The following is a 19497-nucleotide window of genomic DNA, read 5'->3' as shown; positions in this document are numbered from 1 at the left end:
GATTACACTTTCAGTAGGGCTAAAGACAGCCAGATACAGAAGCCTCACACCTATTTGAGCATCTCTTGTGGGGGCTTCAGGTTAGAAACCACCCTGCTGCGAGAGGACTCGCTCTCCACAAAGGCGGTGTCTGGAGAACAGCCTGAAAAAGGCACTTGAAAGGAGTTCCACCGTACCCCAGTTCTGCCATTTCATGCTGTGAATCCATAGAACAGGTCTGCCTGTTGTGTATAAAAGTGTGATTCCACTACCCACTTGCTGTTCCAGTTCCAAGGCCTCTATGGCCAAGGAAGGAAGTCCTCATTGAATACTCAGAGGGGTGCTGTGCAACAAGAGCTGGTGTCTGTCTGCTAGCCAGTCCCCCAGAAGTGAGAACATCACATGAGGTCCAGTACTCTTGCTGGAGAAGCTGTGCACCAGTCCTGAAGTGTCTGAGCTTTCCTGTTGAGAGAGGCAAGGAACCTACCTACCCTGCAAGAAGAGTGACCCTCCAGGATGGAGAAAGTGTAGTTCGTCCCCAGTGGCTGAAGATCTTCCAAAACAGCAGACTGCCGGAGAGCAATCTGGGAGGACACAGTAATTCATGTGTCTCCCAGACTCTCCCAACAGTTCCTGTCAGGGAACCATGACCTTTTGGCAGCACGACTGCCAGGTGATCAGTGCATGCGCAGCTGCAACTGCCAAAGTTATGTCTGCTTGTGCGGGGCTGCATCTGCTACATGATCAACTTATGTGCGCTGCAATTCTCACAGTTGTGTCTGGCCTGAGCAGGGCTGCATCAACCAAGTTATCAGCTCACTCAAAGTTGCGTCTGGGGTGTTGGGAAGGCCAAGCAAGCCTTGAGCAAACTGAGAATTGCATGTGAGCATGTAAAGACTAAGAGACGGAGCTCACATACTTTTCTGAAGGTAATTTTAATCTGTACCTGGGCCTTGTTCATGCTTCTGTTTTTTAGGTCTCGCCTGATCCAGCGCATGCGCTGGTCTGGCCGAGACATTTAGTGTACGGGTTTTCAAAGTGCTGCCACACGGCCTAGCGCTTGCGTTCACGCGAGCGTGAACGCGCGCAACAATGCTTTCATCGCTAGCCGCACTTGATCGCGATCACAATCACTTTCGTGGCCGTGTCACTTTCACGGCCGCGCGGCCAATGCTGGTTTAAGATTCTGCCCTAAACCCATCCGCCCCAGGGGCCTTTCCACCTCCCAGGCTTTCAGTGCCACTACGATCTTTTGTACTTCTATCGATAGGTTCCTGTAAATATGACCTCCCCTGTGAAGGTTTAGCCTTCACCTCTCTGTATGCACAGTTTGGGGGCCGTAGATTAGGGATGTTACTTATTATTCCAAATTAAGGTTTCAAAAACGTGGACTTTCCTGTCACTTGACACTCCTGGAAGCTCATTACCCAACGTGATTTCTGTTCAAGGCACTCTGTGTGCCTGTAAATTAGTAGCGTGTACGCTTGCCACACCCAGTGATTTGTGTTGAAGTCTTCTGCATTGTTGTAATGAAAGGTCTCAGATCTCCCCTGGACCAAGGTATGTACCGTCACTTTCCCAGGGAGAGAATATCAGTTTCAAACTTATGGAATATAACATATACACAGCACTTCCTAAGGTGGGCAAACTTTCAACACTCCCCCAAAGGCAAGGCAAGAAAACAAGATCACATGAGTCTCCTCTAGACCAAGGTAACACACACAACACTTCTCTAGAGCGAGATATACTTTGCACATCACTTGCCAGGAGTAGAACAACTTCCTACAACACAATTACCTGCTAGAAGGGAATTCTCCCATCCTTCTACAACAGAATACTTGGCCAAGAAGAGTCCACCCCTCCTGCTACAAGGAAAAGACAAATTGGTATATCTGGGATATATTTATTAGTAAATAGCACCACACGGTAAGCCAAATGCACCTATCATAGCAGACTCTAACATATCAATAGTATGATTGAAACACAATCAAGGCAAACAGATATGTAGAAATCTATATATGTATATAAATGTACGGAACCTGAAAATAAAGTTATAGTAAGCAAGAACAGTAGGAAAACTAGAAATTAGTGGAACACCTCACCAACTGTCTGTCCATCCCATTTCCACTTCGCCAAAGGGAGTCCGGTTCTTTGGCCGAAACAGGAGACAGTAGTGACACTATACGCCCCACTGCCAAGTCCCAGACACCTCCTTTAGTACAAGTGGAGACGTAAGACGAAGCTCCTGGTGAGCCTCGCCCCCTTTTCCCATCAGAGTCCGTACCACTCCGCACAAAGGCCACAGCTTCAGCTGGCCAGGCGTCTGTTATGGCTTCAGAGCAGAGCGAGCACATTTCTCTGACAAGGTCCAGTTCTTTCTGGTCAGTAAAGTGCGAAAAACAAGTGAAAAAGAAAACATGCCCTTCTCACCTAGTGAAGCTCAGAAAATGGCGACAGCTCAGAAAATGGAGTCACTCAAGCATAAGCCTCTATTTACGCAAAAGAGCAAAATTAGTATGCAAGAGGACATAAGATCAGGCCAAAGCCAATAGCAAGCACTGCTGTTAAGCAAGATAAAGTCAGAAATCAGAATGACATGAAGCCATGTCAAAGGCAATAGTTCAACACATAATTCACATAACCTAAATAACACAATAGACTTTATCCCTCTGTATACAACATTGAGCACATGTGTGCACCACCACCCACAACACTGCACCTCAACATCACATACCTTCTATTCTTAGCAAGACTATTCTACTGAAAGACACCAAGATTACAGGGCAGGAGAGAAGCAGACATTTGCAGGGCCATCTTACGTTAAGGCTAGGGTAATATAACACATTACAGTCAGTACAAAATGGTGGTGGTTGAGGGTCATCATAGGGTGTCAGACAACAACAAAAAAAAAACGTAGTCACTACAATTGTGCGCAGGGCACCACCCCGGACGGTTTAATGGATTCCACACTCAGTTTTAGCAGAGCTTTTAGTTACCATCCACTTTGTTTCTGATGGTGTCCGTCTCTCCTTGAATCTAATGAAGTATCGGGTGATAGCTTAAAGATTAATGCTTGCTCAAAATCTTAAGACACACAAATGATGGACGGAATGCAGAACAAATCAAAACATTCTCCCCCAGTCAAGAGATCTGGGTTAAATCCATCATTCTTTTGCTCACCATGCCACCCCAGTTTAGACCTGGCCATATGCAAATCAGTCTTGACCCTGTGCCTCATGGGAACAGTCCAGCCCGAACTGCCAAGCCAGGTCCTTCCTGGACTGGAAACAAGCATCCTAGGACCAGTTTGGTGGTTTCACCCCTCTTCAGCCAGGATAGATTGATTCCAAAATCTTCGGCAAGAAATCTTCATTATCCGTGCTGGATATCACGTCGCGCTTTCACAGCTCATTTGAGTACGTGAGGATTGCTTCAAATCGGAGCATTTTAATTTGTAGTAAATGATTAATCAGCTTGCGAAGGTTGCTTTCTGCCTCAAAAGCGCCGCACACCGTAGTTTTTGTAGTCTTTACAGTATCAAATGCACCAGTTAATTTTCCAAGTACAGAATACTTTTTTCCTTCTGTGCGCTCAAGTACTTCAAAATAATTACGCCGATCAGACAGCAAGCAGCTGGTACCAGTCATTTTTTCAACCCAGCAATCGACCTTGGGCGTCAAGACATTGACAACGCTGATTCACTCAGTTAGAATTGAATTTGGGGATCCAGAAAAAGTGAGTCCAACCATATTAGTGTGATCAGGGCAGGCAAGTGGGAAACAGTACTAGCATACAGTCCCATGGTCTATAGGTGCACTACAGGACACATTGCACATTCCTGGTGGGCACAGGTTCAAATAAAACCCACAAGAGTGCGTCTTTGGAACATAGTCCAGTCCTACCATATTACCACATACTTAAATATTCGTCCTTCATGTAGTGTGAATTAGGCTGAAACACGGCTGACACAGGAGTAAAATAACATAATTTGGGCTTTGTCTGCTGGTTTCCTGCAGCATGAGGTAACAGTAGACAGGTTATCTGCAACATTGGAATCCTTGTTTTAAATGTGACAACTATAGAGTGATTTCTTATTGGTCTAAATGTCTTTGACTAAATAGCTTTTCATTCGAAATACAACTTGTCTTTATACACTGCTGAATGTCCGGTTTCGAATTGGTACCAAAATACCCATTAGTGAGAATCTCTGCTATATAGATTGGGCTCTTTGAAATCTCATGCGGCTAATACAAATTGATTTCAGGTGTCCTCAAAAACACTGCTGTCACCCGGAGGGTGCTCGGTCAAAAGGTGTGCAATATATCAACTGAGGACCCGGGAGGGATTTACCCTGGGCTCAAAGGATGAGATCACACTTTTCCCATTTGTTTTAAACTCTCATTGTAGATAGATAGGAGAAGTGAGCTTGGGCACGTGCTTGTTACAGGGCTATGTTATGGAGGTTTAGATTTATGATGCAATTGTCCATTTTATTTTGCTAAGGATCATCTTTTGGCCTAGTACATGCAGCATACAACAGAAGGATACCCAATGCTTTTCTGAATTTGCCTTTGAAAGAATTACACAATGAAGCTCCTGTTTGGGGGAAAGATCCATCAGTGCTTCGCATAATGTGTGCAGGTGCCTGCATTCATCAAGGCTGTTGTTGGAGAAGATGGCCACTTGCCCGACGATTAGCCAGTAGCGGCTACTTCCTAAAGTTTGACCGGTCATGTTTGACATGTTTGGTATGTAGAGTGTCTGTTTTTCTGCCAGATGTTGATTCTAAAGTTATAGTCCTGCCCCCAAATGGAGGAGATATTATACCATGAGATGGCTTACCATGCGTGAAGAAGTTTAACCCATTTCCAGTTGAAAACCTTTATTAAAAAAAAAAATTCTTGCACTAAGTCAAGATTTTCCTAATCGTGGAACCAATTAGGGAAGGTAACTTCCATTTCGAAGTACTTCATACAGCTTACATGTTCATTGTACCGGTTTAGATGAATTTGCTCACTTCTTGTTCTTAGATGTAGAAACTGCAGCCCAATCCCAGCGTTAAATTTCAGAAACTTTTTATAGCTTGTTGTGACCCAGCGGGAGGCAACCTGCAACTAACTGTAATATAGTACAAAGTAACTTCATCAAATAAGATATTTAACTTAATTTAGACGTTTTGGTGTACATGATGTATTGTGTGTTCATTGACTAATAGGAACAATAATCTGAAAGATTAAAGACTGAAGTACACTAGCCACACCCTGTGCAAAATAACCTGATTGGTTAATATAGTAAACAAGCATTGGCATAGCCAATAGGTCTCGCCTTTGGGACCGTATAAGTGTATGGTTATCCAGCACAATATACTTGGTGCAACAATATGAACCGTTGCATGGCTGAACACTTATAAGGTCCCAAAGGCGAGACCTATTGGCTATGCTAATGCTTGTTCCCCTTGAAATAGAAATAACCTGGGGCTTAGGGGTACAATGAGGGAGCTGTGTGGGTACCACAACTGCCATAACAGGGTCCAGTATCAATAACCTGTGATTTTCTTCTACTATTGTTTACTTTTGTTTACCAGAGTGTAATAAAGACCTTTCTTGTAAAGACAGATAGTGGGCTGGACATTGTCATTATTCACGTTATTGCCCAGCCAATGCCTTCAGTGCGGTAAGAGGTATTGCATAGATTAAAAGAAACAAAGGATCTCATTAAACATATTAAAATCAATAATGCTAAAGTGATCAGTGCAAACCAAAGGGTACATCTTTTCTTAACAATGACATCCTCTGTTCCCAGCCCTTCACTATATGCAGGAGTTAAAATGCATAACGAACCCTAGAAAATATACGATGGAAGCAGTTACCCCTTTTTAAGTTACATAATATGAAGCTAAGATTCAACAGGAAAAAGGGTGTTATTCTTTTGAATTACTCAAGGATAAGTCGACCTGAGAACTTGTTGAAATATATGTCATGCCCTGCAGTGCTTATCAACACCAGGATGTTTCACTTAGAAAACATAATTTATTTTCTGGTGATACCATGAACATAATGTATAGTGTATCAACTATGTCAGATTATTCCTTGGGGTTGTGTTAGGCAATAGCCAGAGATTTCCTCTACTCCATTGCACTGTCAAAAGCTATCATTTACAGGAAAACACTGTCCATGACGCAAGACTGGCTACATATATAGTTCACCTTATTTAAGAACTAACTGTTCATAGTTTCAGCTTTTTTAGTTACCATATGTCAACAGAAACCTCACATTTGACCTCTTATAATTCTGAAACAACTCTAAATGCATAAGAGCATCTTTCTTATTGTCCTTCTGCATTTGTATACAAACCTCTCAGATGTTTCTGACAGCTTGCTTTATTGTTCAGCTATGTAGAAGTAACACTGTATCTGTGAGATAAATAACCATTATAATGGACAGAGTTAATTGAAGGCATGAATATCTCCTACCTCACAGACATGGGTCACCGCTGAACTACATATTTAATGGCAGTGAGGTCACTGTGCCATTTTTAGGTCGTGCAGTCGAGAACTCTTGTATATACTATACTTATATAATTTAGTATATACTTATATGTGTATGTACTTTGTGTGCTCTGGAGATCAGCCCTAGGACTTGTCTGCTTCCGCTTACGGACTTTTTTTTCTGTTCAATTGTCTCTAGTTAACTGTCTTGATAGAAAACAACCAGCAGAGGTCAGTAAAATACCAGAATCACTTTAGCCTTCTCTAGATTCCAGTCTATAGAAATTGTCTTCCACGAGCACCCGTAGACATTATTTTTTTCAAATCTTTATTTTCAGTGATATGACCACCGAAGGCCCTGATTTTATATTAAAAACAGAGCTTGGACTATACCATTTCCAGCTGAAAGGCAATTTTTCCCTCCATGTGTTCCCATACCTGGTGTGTCACGCAGTTTGGTGCTTACTTTCCCTTCATGTTAAAGAACAGTAGATGTTTCAGCACCCGGACTAATGTGCTGCATAGCTAAATACATACAAGGTCCCAAGGCGAGACTGATTGCATTGCAAATGCTTGTTAATGTAGTGAGCAACAAATATATTATAAAAGTCCCTAAGTCAATGTTATAGCCTTAGAGCCCGACATAGCGGTTATACTTGCTGCTCAGCCAGTGTGAGTGTGGTGTGGAATGTTGGTGCGTGATGATGCTTCGGAATGTTTGATGAGTGAGTGTGTCAGATCGTGTATGGGCTGAGCAGCAGGAAGGCTGCTCCTGGTGGGGCTCTCTGGACTTTTACTCTTCATCTTACTATCCTAATAAATACTACCCAAGTAACCCTGGAGTTGGATCCTCGTTTCTTTTAAAACAGTAGCAAACTCTTCCGGCCATTAAAGGCCCGTTCCAGCATTAAAGGCCCGAGCCAAAGGAGAAGCCTTTAACAAGGGAGCAGCCCTTTAATAGCTGGTAGAGCCCACTAGGAAGGCCCTAAGGTTATTAGAACATTCTGCCCCTAGAGGGCAGAATGTTCTAAATACTAAAAACAAAGGCCTCTCAGAGCTCTAGGGAGTTTAAATCCCCTTGTGGTCCGAGAGACCCTTGCTCTGCAGAGTTGCCGCTCGTCGCCAACTTGTAAAGTACAACTCCAGTATTTATGAAAACTTCCTTTATTAGCAACTCTGCCAGTACAGGACAGCAAGTACAACTTCACACGACAAAGCTCAAATGCAAACTGCCGTCCCCAGAACTCCCACAACCCAGGATTCCAACATTCACTCATAAAGATGCAGGATGCATTCCAAATGTGGAATGCAGCAACACCACAAAGCTGTGAACAAAAACATTGGAATGTTGCTCTGCGGGCTTCTACAGGCCATTAGAAGCCCGGAGCACTCCATTGTGTTCAATAGAGCTCTTAACATTCCAATGTTCTAATAGACCTTTCATCAGTAACTCTGAATTCATAGATATTATGGGTTGGACCTTAGAGCACGCAGGTACATCTTTCGCTTCAACAACCATCTTGTAATATACCCTGTTTGAGATTTTAATCTAGCAGTAAAATAAAATTGTCTCCCCATCCATTTTCTATCGGGTGTTCTATAAACTCTAAAATACACCTTGAAGGCTGACAGATCCGTCCTATCCCCCAAACAAAAATTAAAATATTTGCTGGTTAATGGCAACATCCTGCTCCATGCCCCTAATGCACCTGAACAAAACCTTTCCCTCAGGACAGAATTACACTGAAACGTACTTGTTCCTCATACCGATCCTACTTTAAGGCACAGGAGTAGAGGGGATGGTTTCTCATAAAGACACACATCCACCTTCATGCATTCTTTCTCCCACACATTGCGTAATGCCTGCCGATTCGTCATCCACAGCCACAGGGATTAACCCTTCCATTCAAGTTGCTTAATTTGGGATCCTAATGGTTCACCTGTGTTCCCGTTAACCCACGGTCTACCACTCGCCACATTAATATGAGGTTTTGGCTATACCAGACGGGGTCAATAATGCAACAGCATTTACCCCTCTCATAATTCATAAAAGAGTGGCCCTGGTACGGTTTATAAAATATTAATAAAGTGAAATCTCTACCCCGAGGCCATCTTAAATGAAAGCTTTTCTGGAGACCTGGCAACCTGCTCCCTCTCAGCCTATAGGTAAATTACAGCTGCCTCACACACAGATTTCAGTCAGCTCCAACCTCAATATCCTGTGGTGTCATCACAGGCTCTCGCTAGCCACTACTGGCAGTAGAATGATCGCCGAGTGAAACCACACACAGATAGACCCTTGTCACAATGAAAACACCACAGCGTAACCATGCGTTATCTGGTTCAAGAGAATACCGGGTGTAAAGCCAAATTAAAACAGTCCAGCTGCTCCCCAATTCCACTTCTGCCAAGCTGTTCTCAAATATAGGCAATTCTCGCTGTACCTCTTACAGGTGTTACATAAAGTGTGCTATTTAAAAGCTGAAGTGAATAATGGCCGTTAACTACCCGACAGCGAAAGTTTTGTGTGGTGAAAAAATTATCAGCCATTACTCACCTGCACAGAGTGAGTAAGAGCTTTACATAACCGTAGCACATCATGGCAGCTTCATCTAAGGGTTACTTCACTCGTCGAGGGTCTGCTGCATGATGTGCTGGCTCCTTCCCTTGCTTCAATGAAAGGGAAAAAGAAGCCCAATACCACTGAAAATTAAAATAAAGTAGGCCCAGGTAGAAGACAGACAGGTAGGGTAGCCCACGTACAAAGAAGAACTTCTGAAGTAACCAGATGCCACAATTTTTGTCTTATGAATTTAATTTCTACATGAGGCGTGGTATATTTCAGCAACATTTTATGCTAACAATTATACATTTTATTATCATAAACAACACTCAAATTATTTTTCAAATACAGCTAACTATGTTTATTTATTTGTTAAACATGCACCACATGAAAATGCTACAGGAGTAGCAACTTCTTTGAAAAAAAAACAAATATTTTGAGGCTGTGAATGATTACATTGATCCATCCTGCAATTTGTTAACAGGCATTTTGACTTTACAATGTATATATTGTGATGCACACATACACTTATGGAGTTTGACGCTCCTTAACACAGTTACAGTAGTGGCCTGTGTCTTGACCATCCCAATTTTCAACTCTTTATGTGGGTTTCTAGTATTATAGCCAGGGGTCACCATCTCGCCAACATGCAAAGGTGCATCATACCGATTAAGGGCCTGATTACGAGTTTGGCGGTCTCACTCCGTGGCGATGGCCCCAAGAAGACCGCTGCGTCTGCGGTCTCCTGCCGCCGTATTACAAAGTCACCACTGGCCCAGCGGTGGTGTTTCTGACGGCAGGGAATATTATTTCATATGTGTCGATGCAGGTGTGTATATTTTGACTGCACAAGTGTACAATGTACACTTATGCATGACAGGGCATAAATTACCTACTACAAGTACTTTCCCATTGCTGGAGTCCAGACCATATGTGCCCAGTCCAGGCAATGGGTAAAAACTGCAAAATGGACTTACTTGGATTTCGGTGCCAACGGGATCGTTTTCTTCAGGGTCAAGATACTGCTGTGAAGAGGGACCTGGAGCAAGGGATCCACATGGAAAACTGACGGTAAGGAAAGGAAAATGGGTGAGTATGCACCCCAATTCCTTCAATTCCGCCGACTCAAAGCAGGCGGTCTTACGCAACGGTCAGCTCGATGGAAGGTCAACTCATAATTCAGATGGCGGTGAACTTGTCTGTACAGCCTCTGACAGCTGCTTTCCCCCTACTGCTGTCGAGGCGGTTGACGAATGGTTGGCAGTAGTGCTCTGGCAGTCTGTCATTCTACACACCCCCAACATCGTAATACGGTGGGCAGAGGACTGCCAACACTGTTTCAACTGCCCTTAAGCTTTAAACGGTACAAAAGGGGGTGGTGATGGATGGAGTATCAGAACCAATCAAACACTCACACCCAGTCAACAGATCTGGGTTTGATCCATCACCGTTCTTTAGCCCACTCTGCCACCCCAGTTCCGACATGGCCATATGCAAATCAGTCTGGCCCTGTGCCTCATGGGAACAGTCCAGCCCGAACTGCCAAGCCATGCCTTCCCTGGACCGGAAACAAGCTTCCTAGGACCGGTTTCTGGCATTTCAGCCGTCTTCAGCCAGGCTTGCTTGAATCCAGTGGGGCAAGGGACTCACGTCTGAGCATACCCTGCCAACTTATGGCGAACAAAACGGTACAAAAGGGGGTGGTGATGGACGGAGCATCAGAACCAATCAAACACTCACACCCAGTCAACAGATCTGGGTTTGATCCATCACCGTTCTTTAGCCCACTCTGCCACCCCAGTTCAGACATGGCCATATGCAAATCAGTCTGACCCTGTGCCTCATGGGAACAGTCCAGCCCGAACTGCCAAGCCATGCCTTCCCTGGACCGGAAACAAGCTTCCTAGGACCAGTTTCTGGCATTTCAGCCGTCTTCAGCCAGGCTTGCTTGAATCCAGTGGCAAGTGAGCAAGGGACTCACGTCTGAGCATACCCTGCCAACTTATGGCGAACAAAGCGGTACCGCCACCGTTAGTGGCAATAATTAAAGCTTGTATGTTTCTAATCGGGCCCATCTGCATCTATTTTCCCTCAGTTGGCACCTATTTGATGAATGGTCATGGCCTGAAGTGGAATGAAGCTGTGTGAAAAGCTGGGTTTTGAGTGGCATCAGAGCCACCAGTTTTAAACATTTGCAATAAAATTGGCATGGACACTTTGGGATGCTCACTGCCCCAGCCCGTCTGGTCTTTCTGCTGCCGGTGAATGTCATTTGCAAAGGTTTGTAAGAAGTAGTTGTGGGCTCGTCTAAATTTACATTAATATACATTGTTTCAGGGAGGCCAGAAGGGCTGGGGCTGCAAGTGTCACAGCTCTCAACCATTCTCAACCATTCACAACAGTATGGATGGTGTGATCAAGGTCTGTCTAAATGTATCATTTACAACTGACAATCACATAATTCTCATTCTAGAAAAACAAAAAGGATGCTGATTTTACATGCATGTCAAAAATGTTGTGACAGTGATGTCACTCCATATAAAGGAATGCTACTCATTTTTTTAATAAAATTTAAATAAATCAAATGCACAGCATATCCTTGCTGGGTTTCAAATATTTCTCCTGAAGGAGAAATTCTGATATTAGCATAGCAAGCTCAGCTCAAGGATGTGTTCTACGCAGAGTGGGATCTCCTTCCAGAGTAAATCAAGTACGGCAGACTAGACTTTTCATCCTTGACTAGGTAGATGCAACAACTTAAGTACCATTGAGGTAATATAACTATCTGTTATTTCCAATGCTGTGGAATGGCACAATAACTTCAACCATTTCATAAAAAGTCTTTGCTCAGGTGCGTTTACAAGAAACGTAAATGAAAGGATATCTTCAAAGCGAGCAGTCAAATTTGCTTTCGCATGGAATGCTTGGTATGATGTACATTTATATAAAGTTATCTGCTGTGATTCTGCTCATTGTCGATATGTATGCCCTACGGAATGTGTAGCTTTTTTGCAAGTTAATAAACTGTCATCATGAATGTTGTTGAAGAAGAGTTCAAAAAATACACAATGCACAATACTCCACAAAGAAAGATCAGTTATATGACATACTGGCTTTTTCAGAAGTAGGACTGGCCAACATTGTATCATTTTGCTTGTACCTCATGACCATATCAGCATCATCTGCAAACGCAGATTTTCAGTTGCCTTCATTCCATGAACAAATCAGAAAGAGCCTCAATGCCTGTAAAGTCTCCTGAAATGCATGTGGTACATATTTTTAAGTTTTCAAAGGAGTATGGCGTTTCTTTATTTTAGGCCCAAAGAAATATATTTAACTCGCTAACAATAAAATACAAGTGTGCATTGCCTCTTTAAATAAATTTGGAAAACCACCACCACCAGCACCTTCTCCCTCCCCCAAATAAAACAAACGAGGATAAATACAGATAAAATGACAAAAAAATATGGATACACACAGAAGTGTCATAAAAATAAATACCATGAAACCGGGTGCCTCAAGTATAGTTAACCAGTGTAACACATAGCACCATCATGGCAACACTCCCCATCCCCACGCACATAGCATGCATGCAAAATAAGTACACACCACACAGATTTTGTTTTGGCAAAACTGCTGCAGGTTTATTACATACAACGTTATGTAATCTGGTGGGTCAGTTTACGGGCAATCCAAGGGCAGTCAGCCTTCTCGCCACCTGCCTGCCTGATGAGCCTAGCAGCACGGTGGCGAAACACCTTTGTACTGCACCTTCTGGTGATCCTCTTCCCGGATCATGTGACACATAGTCCCTTATTACTCATGCCCCTTTCAGGGCGGAGCGTAGCAAGGCAAGCCCCCGGTTGTTCAGGCCCACAACTGCCCAAAGGACTAACGGGGCGCCAACACGGTTTTCCAGGAACCTCCCATGAGGCTCCTGGGCTTTGGCTCTGGCACCCCCTATGGTGCCGCGCAGAGGTACCCTTCTGTACCCATTTGCTTCCAGATCACCCTGTAACTCCGCCACGGCTCTGGAGGCGGCCACCGTCGCCGTCAGAGCCCCCCCCCTTTTGGAAAACCACCAGCACCTTCTCCCCCCCCCCCCAATAAAACAAACGAGGATAAATACAGATAAAAATGACAAAATAATATGGATAGATACACACAGAAGTGTCATAAAAATAAATACCATGAAACCGGGTGCCCCAAGTATAGTTAACCAGTGTAACACAGATCTTGCAGGCCATGGACAGCAATGTATCTGCAAGGTAAGGCATATGGCACACTAATATCTCAGAAATAAGTTTTATCCACCAGCTATCCATTAAATTAGGCATATATCTTACAGGTTCACGTGGTAATCTTTTTAGTTATAGAGAGCTTAAAGTATTGGACCTAAAAGTCGATCTTCAGTTTGAGGGGCTGTACAGACTCAATCTTCAGACACTGAGGTTTTCTCGGATTTTACACCTTGTATCTCAGATTTGTACTGAGAAAGCTATTTTCAGGTTACAGATTTCCTACATGCCAACGAGCAATAGAAGAGCTATGCATCAATACATACAGGTTTATCAGGCCCAGTTAACAAGCAGTCTCCTAGGTTATATATTTTACAGGCTCGAGTAGCAATCCTGTGGGGTGCAGAGATCTTATAGGATTAGGATTCAGAGCTGTTCTTTGGTCATAGAAATTGTATACACTCCTAAAACAGGAAGTAAAGCATAAGAAAGAGAAGTTATCCCTTGGCGTGAGGAGCTCTTAATGAGTTATCGCCTCATACAGAAGAACTATTGAGCATTCACACAGATAAGGCTTCAAACAGTTACGCTAGCCCTTAGTTTACATATATCTTACCACTTTGACGCCCAGGGAAACCGAATTATCTTCAGGTTGCAAAAGTCTTACCGCTTAGTCATTCATCAGTAAACTTATTCCTCAGTTTACACCGCTCTTGCAAGCCTAGGCCTCTGCCACCACAGATATCCTGTTGCAGAGTGCTTACAGGCTCTGACATCTGGTAGTTAAGCTATCCCTCAGGTTAAATTTGTTTTACATGCAGACCTAAAACATAGTATATATTTAGGGTTATATCCTCTGAAAGTAAAGCCATTGTTTTGGTTACAACGACTTTACAAGTACAGACCTTTTACAAGAACTCTACCCTAAGGGTTCAAGAGGTCTCACCAGCTCAGGTTACACATGTTAACCAGGCTCAGAGAAAAGGCAGCAAAGCTATCCGTCAGTTTAGAAAACCCTGCAAGCTAAGGCTTTGGACAGCAAACCTGTGCAGCACTGTGTGAAAATATACTAAGAGATACAGACTAAGGCCTCAGATTGAAGAACTAGGTCAAATACATATCACTGGGGGTTCAAAGCTAAACGTATGTTTTAAAACTACTGCGAATGGACGCCCAACTCGGTATTTTGTTTTTACTTCTGTGAAGTTTATAGCCATCAAATTTCGACTTTTTTTTAGAAAAGGAGGAAGGAAGGGAACAGGAAAGAAAAAATGGTTTAAGCCAATAGGACAAAAATATTAATTATGATTTATATGTTAAGATTTTCGTATAATTTATTGGACCTAATGCACTATGGACACTTTAGCTCCTTTTAGATCTGGCAGGCGACGCTGCATTTAACCCTTAGTACGTCAAAACATCATTGGCTGACTTAATTTTGACAATACTTTCAGTTTTACCTGGATTTAAATTTTATTGCTTTACGGGCAACTTGGTGACAACTTAGTTATTGGTGTAAGATTACTCTATCTGATCTCTAATGTCTCGTTTAATTCAAGGTTATGTAACCTTTTTTTATCTGACTTTATGTGATCAATAGGGGTATCGTAAATGGTTTTATTATTGGATATTGATGGATCGCAATAAAAAAAAATAGTAAATAAAAAACCTAGACTTAAAAGAAGCACAGCTCACACCTGCCCAGTATTAACATAACCTTTGAACAATACAAGTAAAGAGGAGCATGTTAATAAGACCATGCTATGGACAGAGCAGGAATAAAAACTCCCTACAATGCCTTACGAGACTAAGTAGAAAAACACCCATGAAAATTAGAACAATAAATATAATTAGAACCAATCTAAAAAAAATATCATAATAAACTCAAGGGTAAATAAAAACCATACATTAGTCATGTTACTATGATAGCAAATGATTAGGATGAGAGATGTAAACATTGTGAACAATGAAAGTGATGTGTAAAATTTGTAACAATACTTGTAGAAAGCAAGCTTGCACCATTACGGTTCCTCTGAGTCTGTGAACTATGGGTGGATAAAGCAGACTTTTAGAAACAAAAGAAAGATGTACAGTTGAATTACCCAAGATCACTGGAAGGCTCTCTGTCCTCAGCGTCGGGTCTCAGTTGCACATATAACTATAGAGAAATAATGTCCAGTCCGTTCGTGAAAGTTTTCAGCAACAGAGCAAACTTGTGCTATTCTAAATGAATTTACAGCAAAGTACATGTTCGAAAAGGGGCATAATCGGATTATGTAAAACATTCTAAACAGAGCGACCTTTCCCAGTACACGTAACATACAGCAAAAGTAATAAGCATGGACAGATGGGAGTGTCCAAAACTGATGGTGTCCAAACTGATGGTGAAAATTGGAATAAATAAATGTATCCTTTCTAACTTGTTTCAATGAGTTTCTCAATTTATAAATAATACTACAAATTGATCACAGTCAAATTTCAATTAAAATACGCACCTTAAAATACCATTTAGTGGGTTGGAAATGGCGGCACTGAAATATAGGGGCAACAGATAAACGAAAGGCATCAAATACACTGAGGGCTTGTTTTGAAAACAGACAAGGTAACTTCTGCAACCTACTCCAGTTGAGAGGTTTAGAAGACGAATCGTGCATTTTATATTCCTGTCCGACAAATACACAAGTCCAGCATTTCCTCTAAGTATCTACTGAAAAAGTCCCCATGCTTACTCCAAACTGTGCTGTTATGCATCAGTTTGAAAGTTTCTGCCAAATCCCCACAGCACTGGTGGCACAAAAGAAATAGCCGGCACCCTCCCCCCGACCCCAGGTGTAAGCGATCCCCCAGAGCAGGTGCCAGCCCCGGTGTGTGTGGCACAGGCAGCGCTACTCACCTGCTGCCGTGACACAGGAGCGCAGGGGAGGCTTCAGCTTTCAGCAGCAGAGACCCGGCGACCTCAAAGCCTCCCGGGGTGCAGCCCCGGGGTCTGCCGTGGCCATGCCTTCCCGCCCATGGATGGAGAGCAGCGGATACAAGCACGCACCCGTAGCCGAGGAGAGCCGTCTTTACGATGCTCCTGCTCCTAAGGGGACCAACGTCCGTTGACAGCTCTCATTACCGGGCAGCTGGGTCGCGTGACGCGTGCGTCCGTACGTCCCACGTCACGAGGAAACACTCCTTGCTGGAGAGGTGAAGTGGACAGGATGCGTGGAGTCTACGGTAGTCTCCGCAGCTAGTTAGATCAGTGGAGGCAGCCTCCTCCGAGACACCTGTTGCAGGCGTCCGTGCAGGGGCCATTTGAAATCTGCTGCTGCCCTCTGCTGGTTGATGTTGATAATGTTAGCATCAATCAGTCAAAAGCCATTCTAGGAGCCTGAAGATTAGTTGGAACCCTGTAACTGTTTCCGTTTTTAGCCCATCATTAGGAGTGGCCACGTTTAAGATGCGATACTTATTGCACCTTTTACCGTCCTGTACACCTAGACATGGTCGGACTAGGAGAGAAAATATGCACCGAAAATAAAAGTAGCCCCCATTAGTGAATTAGAAAGCTAAAAAAGTGTCTTGTTAACAAATGTGGGCATTTTTAAACCTCTGAAGAGGTATGCAATGTATGGGGGGTTGCATGGATTTTAACTTGCTGCACGCAATGTTTGTTTTAATATAAGGAAATCAACAGTAAAAATCGGTACAACAAACCATAAAACAGCCTCACAAACAGCGGAAAAAAAACCAGTTCACTCACTGACCTGTTAGAGCAGCCCTTCTGACACTACCTCTTGCCATATAGGCCAGTGCATTTGGGATCGGAGTTTAAAAGGTGCAATAATTATGGCCTATTACAAGTTGTGGCCTCTAAAAGGGGATAACATTGATTTTGGTGCCACAATCTGCATGAATCTGTAATACCAAACTCTGGGACCAAAAGCTACCCTGGCAAAAATGCTCAAACCAGCAAGCTTCTTAGTTTCCTTGTGCAAGCTCTCTCTTTCTAACCATATATTCTCTCTCTCTCTCTCTCTCTCTCTCCTCCTCCTTTCATCCCTCTTGTCTCCCTCTCTTATCACTTTCTCTCTTCCTTCCCCCTTTTTCTCTCTGGAAGCCTTGCCCTGTGTTACAAGGATGAATAGTAGGAACTCCAGACGTAGCCATGAGGTATAACAAGCATTGGCATAGCCAATAGGTCTCGCTTTTGGGACCTTATAAGTGTTTAGCCATGCAACAGTTGCATAACTAAATACTTATACCTATTCGCTATGCCAATGCTTGTTATAGGGAGAGCTCTCTGGCGCCCACAAGAAAAGTCTTCTGTAAGTGGAATCTCGACATGTAAAAGAACGTTACCCCAGTGAAGAGCAACATTTTTAGGCTTCACAGGTGAAAAGTGACATGCCAGCGCCTCTTTCTCATGAGTGAGCGCCCCCCGCCCACCTTCATCACAGGTAAAGGACTGACACAAACACCACACCATTCATTCAGTCAACAATAATCAAATATCGAGCAAAAAGCTTCCTAGAACAGTCTCGCGGCTTCATGGCGCTACAAATAACATTGTTTATGATTGTCCAAATCATGGAAAGTGGTTTTATGTCCAACGTGCCACGACAGAAGTAGGAGTGAGACCAAGATGGGAATCTGGGACTAGCAGGCTGCAGGCAGACTGGTGGCAGTAGGCACACTAACCCACAGATCTATCCTGCCGCAACATGCTTTAAAAAGTCTGTAAGGGTCAGTGAGAGCTCTGAGAGGTGGAGGGGACACCGAGCACAGAGTTAGGAGTGCAGGAGGGGTGCGAGATGTCGGTGGATGAGATATCTAGAACAGAGTGGGGGTGGTGGGGGGCCGGTGAGATCACCGAGGAGTGGGTGTTGGAGGGGAGCGAGAGTGTCCGGGTAGAGAAGGGTAATAAAGACATGAGCTAGGGTGGAGAGAGGGCTTGGTAACTTAGAGAGAGATCAACTCTAGGGACAAGGGAGAGCACAGAAGTAGGTTATGAAGAGGGTGTCTCCAGAAGGGAGGAAAGTGGCTGGAGAGACCCAGAAAACAGGAGGGTTAAGATTCAGAGCGCACCCTGGGTGGTTATAGTAAGAATGTGGGTGGTGAAAGAGATTAAAACAAGGCACAAGAAGTGAAAAGGCGGGCTAGTGAGACAGTGAAAGGGAAAGTGAACTGGAGAGAATGGGAAAACGAAATAGCTCGAGAAAGAGGCATTGATAGTGACAGAAAAGGGACGTACTAAGAGACAATAAAAAAAGACCGACAAAGCATGCTGTGGCGGGGGCAGGGGAGCGCATTCCAGGCGGGGGAGCGGACCCTTTGAAGTATGATGCAGAGGCTGTGGCTACACGTGCACGCGCCAGTGGGCTGAAGCGCTTCCCCAAACGGATTGCATGGTGGCACGATGCACGTGATTGTGTGCGTGCTCGCCATGCAATCCACTTTTGGGAGCACTTTGAAATGCCCCTCTTACTAGAGTCTCGCATAGCGATTGCGTAAACGCAATAGCTAGGTGAGACCTAAAAATAAGTAAAGGTTTATTTAAGCTTGGATGGAAGATGGTAATTACAGGATGGTAGTTAAGATAATCCAAGGCCCCACCAGGAACAGCATCCTTGCTGCTCAGCCCACAGTCTCCAACTGTCTCTCTCACACACGACCAGGCACTCCAACATTCTGCTTACTCATCAACATTCCAACATTCCACATCCACATCACATTCATACTGGCTGAGCAGCAGGGAAAGGAAATCAAGGTACAACACATCCCCTTCTCTTGGGAACACAATAAATAACAAAGGTTACAACATTGGACCATGATAGTACTATACAAGAGAAATATGCAATATACATATGGAGATAACTAAATAAAGATCATACAGTTAGAATTACAGCATTGGAGAGAAAGAAACAAAGTGCAAATGGTAACTGCAAATATAAGATAACAACAGATAGGAGTATGAAAGAGAAATATACAATAAACAAATGAAAACTACACATATAAAAGAACAAAGAATGGAAAGATTATACACTTCCCAACAATGACAGAAAATAGAAATTGCACAGTGGTAACATTGTGCAGGACTGGGAGAATGGAGGATACTAAGGAAGTGTAAATCCCTAACCACTCACCCCCTTCTACACACCACAGATTATAGAGGAAACCATTTGCAGTGGTAATATTGTACAGGACTCTGAGAATGATGGACATCAAAGAGATGCAAATCCCAAGCC

The 19497-nt window shown here is 43.5% G+C and overlaps 1 protein-coding gene across 2 annotated transcripts in view; it reads right to left on the bottom strand.

Moving 5' to 3' along the window:
- The window catches only part of PDZD7 (PDZ domain containing 7), a 573233-nt gene extending 556700 nt beyond the window's left edge, over positions 1 to 16533 (bottom strand). The window contains exon 1 of one of the 2 annotated variants that reach the window (XM_085606490.1): positions 16161 to 16533. The gene's annotated coding sequence lies outside the window, so the exon portion shown is untranslated. The remainder of the gene's footprint in view (positions 1 to 16160) is intronic. The other variant, XM_085606491.1, reaches the window with a different exon arrangement.
- Between the last annotated feature and the right edge of the window lie 2964 nt (positions 16534 to 19497).

The sequence above is a fragment of the Triturus cristatus genome, chromosome 1_2 (genome assembly GCF_964204655.1).
Source record: "Triturus cristatus chromosome 1_2, aTriCri1.1, whole genome shotgun sequence".
Taxonomy (NCBI): Eukaryota; Metazoa; Chordata; class Amphibia; order Caudata; family Salamandridae; genus Triturus; species Triturus cristatus.
This window is presented reverse-complemented; position numbering and strand designations above follow the sequence as displayed.